The sequence below is a fragment of the Schistocerca serialis genome, unplaced genomic scaffold, assembly GCF_023864345.2.
Source record: "Schistocerca serialis cubense isolate TAMUIC-IGC-003099 unplaced genomic scaffold, iqSchSeri2.2 HiC_scaffold_1402, whole genome shotgun sequence".
Lineage (NCBI taxonomy): Eukaryota > Metazoa > Arthropoda > Insecta > Orthoptera > Acrididae > Schistocerca > Schistocerca serialis.
In genome coordinates this window covers 1,913,812-1,927,563 of record NW_026047628.1, presented here as the reverse complement: position 1 = coordinate 1,927,563, position 13,752 = coordinate 1,913,812, and positions in this window count along the sequence as shown.

Sequence of the window (13,752 nt, the reverse complement as noted above, 5' to 3'; positions counted from 1 at the left end):
TGCCAATACTCTTTCCCTTTGATGGGCCAGTCACAGGATGAGAAACTAAAATTCGTCACTGTTGCGAAATGTTTGGCTATGAGGTAGAGGTAGCTGAGGATGCGGCCGCTTTTACCAAATCGTCTCTCCCGATCATGCAGTAGTTCGCAAAGTTTACTACGTCACTTTCTTCCATCAGGTTTTCATTCTCATGTACTCTATATACTGGCAAACTGATTAAACGAGTTAGTACCCCAAAGTTAGAGTCTATGCTAACCATTTATTCTTGAGGTTCATTTTATTTCTTCACTATTGAAATTACTCCACGAATTAGTAATATAATAGATGGAGAAATCAAGACACTTTAAAGGTCTCAGTAACATGCAACCCTTCACTCGCAGCATTGAGGCTTAGGTGCATTTGCTCCTTCAATTACACGTGCAAAAGTCCATTAAGTCATACAGTCTGAATACTAGCCCACAATTACTAACGTTACAAACAGCGAACACTATAAAACAACTAAAAGACTCTTTTAGTAAAAATACAATTCCGTCATTTACATCACTGAGGTTAAGGTTTGCTTTTGCTCATTCACTTTACTGTTTTCCTTGATTACGATGTCTTCCTTCCAGACCTGTTCTGTGCCCATCGTTTCTTATCTGAGGCTTTCAATCTTCGTTGAGGTACCATCAATTTGTTCAGCATTAATGTGTTAACACGTGATTAACAGTGGCTATGTTATCTTATCTAAAAGTGTTTACCCAGGGGTATAAATTCCTCATGGATAATTTCCTTTACTAGTTATTTGCGATTGTGCTAATGCCAAAAGTTTGCAACAAATTTAGCTACCTGGTATAATGTAAGTTTATGTCTAAACTTAATTTAAAATCATAGTAGTTAGCGATAAAATTTCTCTTGTTAATGATTATTTAAATATTTATGCTTATCAAGGTTAACCATTATGATTCTTTTATTTTTACATACTTATAAACACTGCTTTTTCTATTCCCTGTTCTCTGCTTTGCCTTGAAAGGTGTTTCATTGTAAGGAGAGTTGTGGAACATTGTCGCTGCAAGTAGATCTCCTTCACGATATTGTCTGGTCGTGGTTTCCGTCGGCACAGTCCCAGATATACTTCCTCGTCCTGAAACACAGAATTCTCAGGCTCTTCCCTCTGCCGGAGTTCCCTTTCTTGATCTGCACTATCTTTCTACAACGCATGTGCTCCCTTACGGCACACAACATATCGCCTCTATGGGCTTCTCAACATCCACTCTTTACATGGCGCATTCCGCTTTAGAATCGCTTAAGACGTTCCTATACGGCGCAAATCTACTACTACTATCGACGCGACCAGTGCTCGTCCATTCTGTTTCCTTTTATTAGAAAATGCACCTTGACCTGCCTCTCATTCACTCGGGCATGCTGCCTTGGACTGACACTCAACCAGACATCAACCAAATTACATGAATAACTTGCCTTATTGAATTTGCAAGTGACAAACATTCAGAGAACTATGATTTAAACTTTTATTTGTGAGTTGAGAAACATAGTATGACATAAACCTTCGTTCTAATAATGATTACATTAAAACACAATCGCTGCTTTCTTAGTACCCTATTGCTTCCACAGTTGCCGGCCGGAGTGGCCGAGCGATTCTAGGCGCTACAGTCTGGAACCGCGCGACCGCTACGCTCGCAGGTTCGAATCCTGCCTTGGGCATGGATGTGTGTGATGTCCTTAGGTTAGTTAGGTTTAAGTAGTTCCAAGCCTAGGGGAATGATGACCTCAGATGTTAAGTCCCATAGTTCTCAGAGCCATTTGAACCATTTTTTTGAACTTCCACAGTTTTAGGTTGCTGATGCGGTGTAAACCACGGGATTTTCTCGTACGAAGAGTGTGTATTTCAAATGCATTATCGTGTGCCACTCTTTTTACACGAAATGTTCCGTCATACAGATCGAAAAATTTACTGCACAGATAACTAGGTTTCTTTGACAACCGGTGAGAACAGACTAGGACTTTTATCTGCCTCCTGCACATGTATCTGGCGCAATGGACCTTTGTGCCGTCGTTTTCTGTTTTCAGCTTCCACTGTGATACGTTTTACAGCATGACGAAATACTTCCGTATGTCTCAGTTTCTGTGACGCCGGATAGTTCACGATCTCTCTGATCCTGTCACGTGGCGTTTTATTCTTTAATAGAGTTAACGGACAAATTCCTGTTGATCCATGGGGCATTGTGTTCTGTATTCTCTCGAATTCCTCTATATACAGACCCCAGTTTTTATGTTGTTTGTGGCAACAGATTCTACAAAGTTTACCTAGTTCGTTCGGCGGTATTCGAACGCGCGCTGTATCTGGATATAAAGATGGGCGTGATTTGTCTTCTGTGTAACAGTGATCTCCACTCTTTGGACCCAAACTGTGGTCCGCTGTCGGACATTATCCCTTTTACGCGTCCGACTTCGGCGAGAAAGTCTCGCACGAACGCTGTGCATACCGCTTTGGCAGTCGCGCGGCGCAGCGGAGTGAATGCGACATACTTTGACACCAGCTCTACCACTACCACAACATATCGACACCCATTTATTGTCTTAGGTAAAGGCGCGAAACGGTCAGCTGCTGCTAATTGATTCAATTGTGTTGGCACTATCGGATATAACGGTGCTTTGAACGACACAGTTGGTGGTTTTGCCTTTTTGGGAACTTTTACAAGTGTCGAGGGCAGTTCTAATGCGACTGGCCATGTTGTGAAAGAAAACTGACTCTTGTAACTTCTTGCAACATTTTTGTGCCTCAAAGTGTCCGTAGCTTAGATGACACTACCAGACTAGTTTGTTAATGAGCTCATTTGGAATGCAAAGCGCCAGTTTATCTCATTAGCGCATTTTCGGAAGAAAAGTACACCATTTTTAGTTGTATATTATTCCCTCAAAGATGAAGTTCTTTCTTCGTTCACTTTATTTTTTATCAGAGACCATGTAGGATCTTTATCTCATTCTTTCCCTATCCCTGTGAGTGTTAGAATCATAAAATTTTCAAATGGAACTAGTTTCATGTATAATACATGGAACGGCATCTCATTTTGTTCCATCTGCGCCTGTCATGAGTCCGTCAGGACTACGCGATAAGGCATGAGCCACGATATTTTGTGACCCACGAACACAGATAAGTGGGAATTGAAAATCTTGCATGTGTACTGCCCACTGTTTACGTCTGCCACGTTTTAATTTTGCGGTCATGAGAAACGGCAGGGCCTCGTGATCGGCATAAATATTTGTCTTTCGGCCTAACAGTTAGTATCTAAATTTGGTAAAGGCCGAAATCATTGCTAAAGCCTCCAATTCTGTGAGGGTACGGTTTCTCTCGGGCTTCTTTAATACACAGCTAGGAAATGCTGTTCAAAGTTTTGAAACAGCGTCATCCCCAATGCAGCTCGTGCACCACCTGTCCATAGGCAGAACTCCTTGTTTACATCGGGATGTGTGAGCAGTGGAGCAGCAAGAAGCGCCTTCTTCAATTCGTCGAAATCGACCTGCACCCTTCCATCCCAGTTCCAAAAGAGTTTTTTCCTGGTTAGAGTGCATAGAAGGGGGCCGTCACGCACGCTAGTTTCACAAAACGTTTATAAATATTTACTAGTGCTAAAAACCTGCGCTATTGTATTCTTGTTTTGAATACGGGAAAGCCCTGTATTGCACTGAGTTTTTCAGGATCGGGACAGATTCCTTCTGATGACACAATGTGTCCCAGGAGTTTCACTTCCCTTTTACCAAATTCGGATTTACTCAAATTGACAGGGACACCTTTAGCTCTGAATGAGTTCAGCTGAACGTCGGGCAATTTACTGTGCTCTGACCGCGACCCCTCTGCAGTGAGCACATCGCCCACGTACAGAGTCACCCTGTCCCTAATTTCCCTCGGTATCGCAGTGTCCAGCGCCCGCACGAATGCAGAAGACGAAACATCGAGCCCGAACGGAAGTTTGCGGAATTGAAAACATCGCCTGTAGCATGAGAAGGCAGTGCATTTTCTGCAGGAGGGAGCGAGATTGACCTGTCACATGCTCCGTCGAAGGTCGCGTGAGGTCAACACTTTTACTCCGTGAAATCGTTGTAATAATCCGTCTAGCGTTTCAGGGCGGTCCGTGTCCGGCTCAGTTATTGTATTAATCCTTCTCGAATCGAGCACGAGTCGGACAGAACCGTCCTCCTTTGCCACACGGAGCAACGGGCTGTTGCAGGGGTTCACAGCTGTCTCTATGGTGCCTTGTGATAACATTGATTGCATTTCTGCCTCGACTTTACTTCGAGACACTGACGGTATCCCATATGGACGAACGGAAAATTGGCGATGTCGCTTCACACGAAATTAGTCGACAAAATCCCGTATTGTTACTGGAATTTCTGAAAGCACTGCTGCGTTGTGTTGCAGAATTTTCTGCAGCTCTCTCCTGTCTTCCTCCGTCACGATATGCTCCGCTTTGTTTCTCATTACACCTGCGTCTTGGTTTTAGTTTTGCATACTGCGTACAAACCGAGTGCTGCCTAAAGGTTCATCCGATTCTATTCTCATACCGAATAATTCGGACACGAGATCGTCGGTGTCCGTCTCGTTGTTAAAATTTATTTATGCTGTGCACCCTTGCAGGGCTAATGAAACACAGCTCCGCTTGAAATCAAGGACAGCTTGATACGTAATTAGAAAGTCGCGTCCGAGCATCATCTCAGCTGCCAGAAACGGTAGCACCAAAAATACACCGTTAAATACATGTGATTGGCACGTGAGTTTTAGGTGTACTTGTCTCCGCACATCTACACATTTCCTCTGCACGGCGCCCCTAGCTTTTGTTTTCTGCAGTGGTAAGGATGACCACTCACACTTTGTACTGCAACGATTCAAAACGTCTTCCCTAATCACAGACGTTTCGCTGCCTGAGTCTAGCACAGAAGGCACAATTATTCCGTTAATTTCTAAATTTATTACGAGGGACTATTCCGAAATTATATCGTCTCCTTCTTTCAGTAATTCTTCACGGATCTTCAAAATCCACGGAGAATATACTGATTTGGTTTACCTCCTGTTCTTTGCGTACCCTCCGTCCTATTATCCAGTCATTCTTGGGTGCTGCGTGTCGTTTGACGCTGACGGTCCTTGTGGCGTGGGTCCGCACATCGCATCTCAGCTACTCGTTCCGAGTCTCGGCCGTTATTTGGCGGTCAGCGACCCACATCACGTGGTCTCTGATTGTCCTACGGACGCCAACTCCAACTTCCCCTCCCACGGTTTCTGTCCCGCGGTGCGGAATGTTACGGCCAATTCCGGTGGTCACCATTACATGGGGACGCGTTTTCTATGCTATTTCTGTTTTCATTCGAATTATTTTGGACTCTCGGTCGTCCAACTTCTTGCAGGAGATGTTGAAAAGAGGTGACATCTTTTAGTCCTCTTCCTGCTATCATTATTTCGCTCCTGAACTTTTCACGTAGTTTTGTTAAACATATTCAAATGAGCTGAGAAGGTAAGTAAGGTGCATCGAGATCCTGATTTCGTCGAGCTAAGTCGCAGGAGTAAGCGGCAGGGTGTGGACGATCACCTTCGCTAGCATTCGCAACAATTGGTCAGAAACGTGGTCAGAATGGAAGAAGACAGAGCATGTGAGAGGATTTTTGATGGCGAGGCTGTAGGCAGACGGCGGAGGGGAAGCCCCAGAAAGAGATGGGTGGATGGAGTTGAAGAAAACACGAAAAAGCTGTGTGTCAGAGGATGGAGACGGAAAGCCAGGGATCGGATAGAATGTTGCGATGCAGGCCAAGGCCCTTCAAGGGCTGTGGAGCCGAGGAGTAGTAAGTAAGTGGATGATCACAGTCGTTATAGTCTGGGTTCGTAAGAGTCACTAATTTTGTTCTTTCTTGTTCGGTCTCTGACCAGAATTCTCGAATGAAGTGTAGGCTTCGTCTCGGAGGTGGTTATACACGAACTTCATTTGTTAACAGCTCCCCCGATCATGTAGGTATGGCCCGTTATCAAGTTGTGAATTCCAAATTCGGGAGTGTTGCAAAGTATTTGGGTCTGGAAATAACGAGTACTTCAGTACCGAAGTGAAATGTTTCCAACAGTTTTCGTCTTCTGTTGTCGTGACCGCAGTTTCGTTAACGGAACTCGGATCTGCATCTGCAGATTGAACAGGCGCCATTCCATTTGATGAAGTTCGTCATGTACTTGACTTTGGTTTGTGTCCGTTTCCCTATCATATGATCCCCCATCTACTACGTGTCCGCGCCTGGCTGCCTCGCGCTCGTTCACTTGCAGCAGTTGATTTGGCAACTCACGGTTTCTTCTATTTATGTCATTCTGCGTCTGTTTCAAGCGTAATAGTGGCTGCGCCTCTTCGCTATCACGAACAGCCACAGGGAGTGTCCTATCAGATCCATTTTCCCTCCGTTCGGACGCACTTTCGACTGCCAAAGTCGGTACGCCTATTTTCTGCGTGACTTGGGCCATAGCGCCTTCAGTGCAGCCTGTTGTGGACACACTTACTGGCAAACACTGTTTAGAGTTTCCTGCTGAATTCGATTTTCTATTCGCTCGGTAATCTCCTCCATATCTTTACGTATTTTACGACTTCGGTACTTATTGCCCTATTACTTGATTGGTTATCTGTCGATCAACCCATTCACGCGGGTTTCGAGTTGTCCAAACTTTTGCGTTTGTTCCGCAAATCTTTGTTCCTGCTCATCGAACCGTTTATTCAAGTCTTCTGCTATGACAACAATTTTGTTTGTTAAATCTTCCGAAACTCGTTTCTGTTCTTCCGACTGTTGGTCTAATTTACGGTTTTGTTTTCGGACGAGTTTAAGAATTTCTCCTAAAATGTCATTATTGGTACCGGCGGTAACCGCGAATGTTGGTTGCGCGCTTTCTACACACGCCGCCCGCTCCAGAGTTTCATCTTGCGGAAGCGTGCTCTCGGCCACCCCCACCCCCACCCCCGCCTGCTCTAACGGTTCCTGCTCGGCCGACTGCAGCCCGCTGCCGTGCTCCTTTGTGCAGCCCTGCATACCCTGTGTGTGTGTCAGCGTTTACGCGCTCTCGCTTTCTTGGCTGCCGTTACGGTCTCCACTGCCTCTAAGTTGCACTCTGCGTTTTCTATAGCTCTACGACTATGCGCTCGCGCCCTTGTAACTCGCATACCACTATACGCCTAACGAAATGATTACACCCCAAAAGGAAAGAAAAAACTAATTAATTGTGCACAAATTTCTTTAGCCCTCCAAAAGATTTCACACAGTTAAAAAACAAAATAAAAACAAAAGCACCGCCGTATTTTCAACGCCGTTATCAACGCTGCAAGAGGACACAAAACAGAGTTGTGGATGCCTGAAAAAGAAGTGTAATTAGTACATCCTATCACAACTGACTGCTCGATCTGAAAATACCGGTGTCCGAATGAAAATCCTGGCAGGGGCGTCACACTAGTTTTGTTTGCATTTCATTAACTCTGCCTGTCTGTTCAATATAATTATTGAATTTATAATGGCAGGCTAAAGAGGAAGTTGCTTACTTTTGATAATATGAGTTTCTTTCATGCTTTGAGAGAAGATCTGGGACACACCCTTATTATCGCCGAGGTAACCTTCTCTGGCTATTATGCCCGTTAATAGACTAAGGTTTCGGCCCACCTAAATTCTGATAACAATCTGTCACCGATTAAGCTTTATTTTCGTGTACTCTCTTGCACCTACGGATATTTTATAAGGTCGCAACGGATAATGCAGTAGGAATTCGGGGTCAGTCAGAGAAAACTACGTTCTGGCCTGAACTAATCTTATGCCGAGAACTTATGACTGGGGCAGCCTAATCATAAATACTATTAACGTGACTCTTTTCAGGCATTGTTAGAAATAAGGTAGCGAGAAACATAAGTTGCTTTCAAATTGCAAGTTATTTTTACTTTCGATTATCTTTTTGCATTTAACAGTTTGACAAACGTTCATGATATTATTTACAAGGTATCAAATACCTTTCGAAATTCTATTTCACAATATCACACCTAAGAATTACATGCCGTGTTGGCTTCAATTTGCATAGTCCTGTGGGGAAGGGAAAGTCTTGGAACACGTGGTCACTGTTCTATTTTAACGACAGACATTCACATGCACTAAATAATCAACACGGGCAGGCAAATGTCGACAGCATTTCGCCGAGAAGATTTTTTTATACTTCATGGCTGCCATCGAGCAGGATTTTGTGGCGACGTATTGCTAGCGTGAAACGCTTTTAAGGAACACGGACTCGTCTCACAAAACGCGCACCCGTTACAAATTTTGAGTTAAACACTCTGACATCGACGCAAGATAATTTAAAAATTCTCATCAATAATAAATGGAAATCTGTAACATCTCTTACTAAGTTTAATGAAGATTTAGATTTGTATTTATGGACTGCGTGGTCGCATCTGACGGAAATCACATTCTCAGAATACTCTGTATTCGGTTAATTCGACTAAAAGTCATAACCGGTCCCTAAATAATCATCATTGAAACATCTATCAAGAGGAAATTGTTGAGTTAAACAAATAAGTGAAATTCAAATACCTGTGTCCAGTATTCGACACAGCCGTTCTGAGGGAATGCCCGGCCGCTTACCTGTCTTCTAACACTCCCCAGAAATTTTGCATTTAGCGATCAATGAATTTTTTTAATGCATTTGTGGATTGATGTCTGCAACCATATTTGTCCGTTTAAGTCAGTCTTTCGATTATACATTTTGAAACTATATTCAGCGTGAAAAATCCTAAACTGGCAACAATACGGCTACAGCTACTTCTAATAATCAGATTTCGATATAGTGTTTCCCCTGCCTCAACAAACAGAACAATTCTTTCCTGTCTTAGTTCTTTGCTTTTAGCACTGCACTTGCAAGTTACCGCGGTCTGAAGTCGTTACAGTACATAGAGCTGAATTGTGAATGTTTATGGTGCAGTTAATCGCATTGTAATCAGTGATTTTCTTTGCATTTTATTAGTTGTCTCATCAAAATGTCGAAGCAAAAGGACAAAAAATACACCCAAAAGCGCAGAAAAGAGGTTCTTAGCCACAAACAATTGAAAAACCGGCTTGTTGAGATCCCCGCCGATCCTTCCAGTGTGTGATGTCGATTTTGCCAGTGCTATTTAAATTCGCATCTGTCGGATTTATTGAATCATTCAAAAAGCATGTAAAAGGTGCGGAATCCTTTTCCTCACAGGGACAGTTGCAACTAGATGCTCATGCAGTTAGGCAGTCAAATGAAATGAAATTTCTGTTGCAGAAGCTACATTCTGTTGATTTGTGACTAAACATTCCGCAATAAGGTCTGTGGATCACCTCTGCTGCCTTTCAAAAAGATGCCTTATAGGTGCTGACCATGTCTCTCAGATGCGTTTGCATAGAAGCAAGTGTAGTGGTGCGATTAAAAACATTGTTTACCTATATTTCAAGGCCAGTCTGAAAAGGATATAGGATACGGATATTTCTGTTTACTTTTGGATGAATCTAGACATTAGTGCCAGTAGATTGTTACCTGCGTGTGTCATATACTTTTCTGATGCCCAAGGTCGCATTGTTTCCACATTCTTGGGAATGGTAGAGTTAGAGGAAGGCAACACAATGGCAGTAACTAATGGTTTGAAATCTTTGCTTAATGAGTACGGTTTGAACATTCATTTAATGCGTGGTTTAGGTACTGACAATGCAGCAGTTATGGTAGGCATCAATAACTGTGTGCATCAGAATTTCAGAAGAGAAGTCCCTCATCTTGTCTTAATTCCTGGTCTCTGCCTTTCCGTGCACCTGGCGGCATCTTCTGCTGCAGCTGAAACTTTGTCCCAGAATTTGGAAATTTTGTTGTCAGAAACGTATTCTTGGTTTTCCAAGTCTTCATCTCGTCAAATTGCTTGTAGAAAGTTATTCGGTGCAATAAATGACGGAACTAATCCATTCAAAATCAGAAGTGCGACGGAGCTAATCCGTTCAAAATAGTTCAGAAGTGCAATACACTTCGGATGTCTATTTTAGAGGTTGTTTCTCGTGCTTTGTCTCAGTGGGTCGAACTAAAAACTCAGTTTGAGATAGCAGCGCTTCATGAGAAGTGCTACACTGTCCAAGTCATCCATAATGTGTACAGTGATGACGTGAACAAAATTTACCTTACTTTTCTGAAACATTATTTGGAAGAATGTCAGCTGGTAAACAAGGAATTTCAGTCAAATTCTGCCGACCAATCACGGCTCCTAAACGATATTGTTTTACTACTCAGTGGGCTCCTAAGGAGAATAGTTGTACCAGGGTATAGAGGCGATCTCTTAACAGCAGACGTTCGCAGTTATAAGTCGCCAAGAATATACTCAGGTCATGAAGTCGAAGTCTTACTGCAGAATATGAGTGCTCTCAAGAAAATTTCATCTGAGATTGAGAAAGTCATAAGGAAGAGATGTAAACATTTCTTGTTTTCCTTGCTTCTGAGCTGCAACGCCGCTTGCCCCAAAACGTAAAAGTGTTGCAATAAGTATCCTTAATTGCTCCACGAGAATGCTCGAGAGCTATAAAAGAACCAATAGTATAGCTGGCTAAGGAATTTGGCTTGTGAGACAGTACAGTAACAAAAATTGATTTTCAGTGGTCCAAGCTCACTACTATCCAATGGAAACAAATCGACAATACTGCTGCGTTCTGGAATGAAATTAGGTCATACAGAGATGCCAGAGGCTCAAATCCTTTCCGAGAACTCTGATCTTGCTATTATGCTTCGGTTTTACCGCGGTCCAATGCAGAGGTGGAAAGGGGCTTTAGCCAACTAAATTTGATAAGAAGATCTCTCCAGAACAGACCAACTATTCTTATTGTGAACGCCATGATTACAATAAGAGCTGGTCTTAATCGAGTCGTTAAGTCCTGTCACGATTATGAGCTGCTGGAGAATGTTCTCCAAGAAATCGGCACCTTGACAGGATATGCCCCAGTGGTATCTCCACCCGGTCCTAGTACTTCAGCAGACAGCCTACTACAGGATGAGATGGAAAATGAAATTCTGTGGCTTGAACTCTGCATTAATGTAGTGAGTGGAATCTGAACTTAGTGAACTTCCTTTTAGTAGTTGTAGTAATAATAATAATAATAATGGCTGATAGGGGAATTCCTGTAGATATGCAGGACGTGGGAATAAGGCATAGCAAATAAGCACCTGCGGATCAACTGAGGAATGAGGAAAATGGTCAACGGTCTCGAAGGCAGAAGAGGCGAAATCCCAATGGCAGAGAGGACGGATGAACTGACTTATATCCACTTTGCGTCTGACTTGCAACAAGCGGCAAAGTGGTCAGCGTCTGATCACCAGAGGAGCCGCTGGAAATGTGTGTTCTGGAACTATCCACTCCAGTCCTATGAAACTGGACTACGGTCCAAAACTTGTGATGATCAAGTACTACGAGGCGTGACAGGAAACAAATTTTTACCCCAGATGGTAACCAATCCATAGCTGCCATCAACAGGACAACCAGACTGTCGGATTCTGTGGAGTCTGGCTTGACATGCATACAGAGGGAGTCGGAGACGTCTGGCAAACTTCGCCCAAATACCAAAACATTTTTAGGAACCTTAAATAGAAATACTATCTTGCGGGTAGAGAAGTTGTATGAACTAGAGAAAATCCTTAACGAACAAAAATCGGAAATACCGACACTCCAAGAAACAAGACTGACCGACGAAAACGCAATGGATTTCGGGAACTATAGACTTTTCAAAAGCAAAACAGACGAACGTATTCTCAAAAATACTCCACATTTAGGAGTTGCTTTTGCAGTCAAAAGAGCATACTCAACTCGGTAACTCATGTGACTCAACTCGGTAACTCATGTGAAGCCTGTAAATAATAGACTAATAACAATCACAATAAAGTGTGCAAACAAAACATACACACTGATAAATGCACACATGCCTATCAATGATGACAATAAAACAGATCACGCAAAGGTTGACAAATCGTGGGAAACACTAGAAGAAATAATATCAAAAATTCCACAAAACCACGCCAAAATCTTAGTAGGTGATTTCAATGCGCAGCTAGGCAAAGAAAGAAAATACAGGAAAACAATAGGAAACTTCTCAGCACATAAATGGACTAATCATAATGGACGGGGATTGGTCGAATTCTTCAGAATATTCAACCTTAAAATCAGGTCAATGTATCTCAAGAAAACAAATGACATGGAGATGACCCAACTCACTCATTGGTGCTGAATTCCAAACTGATCATGTAGCAATTTCCTATCCAAACCACAGAGAAACGATGAATATCCAAGTAAGAAAGGGTGCAAATGTAGACTCAGACCATTACCTAACGAGAATCAAACTACAGTTAAAAACTCAGAGGTTCACATAAAGGAACCCACTAATCCCCAAATTTGACACTAGCCAGATCCAACCACCTTTCACAGAAGAATTAGAGAAAAAGCCCTCCAACAATTAGAAGCAAACTAATCGAAACCGCACAAACACTGATACCTCTGCAAAAAGGAAAAAAAAGAAAACACCCTTGGTGGAACGAAGAATGTGAACAAGCAATCCAGTCTCGACAGAAAGCATACAGTAATTGGAACAGCAGAAAGACTGAGAAGAATTGGAAAACATTCTTGGCAGTGAGAAAAGAGACAGTCCAATTAATCAGAAAGACCTAAAGGAAATTCGAAAAGGACCAGCTACTTGAAATCGAGAAAAACTTTGAAAGCAATAACACGGGAAATTTCTACATGAATTTCAAAACAAAACTCACATGATATCAGCCGCAAAATCGTTGTTTCAAGAAAGGAAATGGGCAATTTACACTAAACAATCAATAAAATTGCGAAGAACTAGCAAGTTATTTGGCAAAACTGTTGAACTGCGCAGAACAAACACAAAGATTTCCGCCTCAGGAACCTGAATCCACAAACTCAAACTCATGATCACCGGATGTTGAGGAAATCCCCAAACAGATCAAACGACTTGAAAACAATAAAGCTGCAGCTGAAGATGGACTCGTAGCGGAAATCCTCAAATCAGCAGGCCCAAATACTATAAAAGAAGTCACCGAAATAATGCATGGCATTTGGCAAACAGAAGGAATTCTGGACGACTGGAAAAATGCATTAACTCATTCTATACACAAGAAAGGAGATAGATCGGATGTAAACAACTATAGGGGAATCTTGTTGATGTCAGTAGCTTACAAAACTCTATCCCAGTGCTTTCTGGAAAAATGCATTAATTCATCCCCTACACAAGGAAGGAGATAGCTCGCATATAAACAACTATTGGTGAATTTTATTGATATGAGCAGCTTACAAAATTCTATCCCAGTGCTTTCTCGATAGAGCACAACAACATTTAGAGCTAAAAATGGCAGAACATGAGGCTGGATTCCGAGCAGGCCGTTCATATCAAGAGCTAATTCTGAACTTAAAACTAATCTTAAGACATCATAGAATAAGTGGCAAACATGTAGTTTACATCTTTGTTGACTTTAAAAAAAGCCTACAATTCAGTTGGTCGTCAATCATTATTCCAAATATTAAAAGTACAGGTTTTAGATCTGAAAACACTTGCAATCATATAACAGACATTAATAGACACAAAATTTATGGGGGAAATCTCTGAACCTATTCTGATCAAAATAGGAGTAAGACAAGGAGATGGACTCTCTCCACTACTGTTCAATTGCGTTCTTGAAAAGGTGATACAAGAATATCGCAA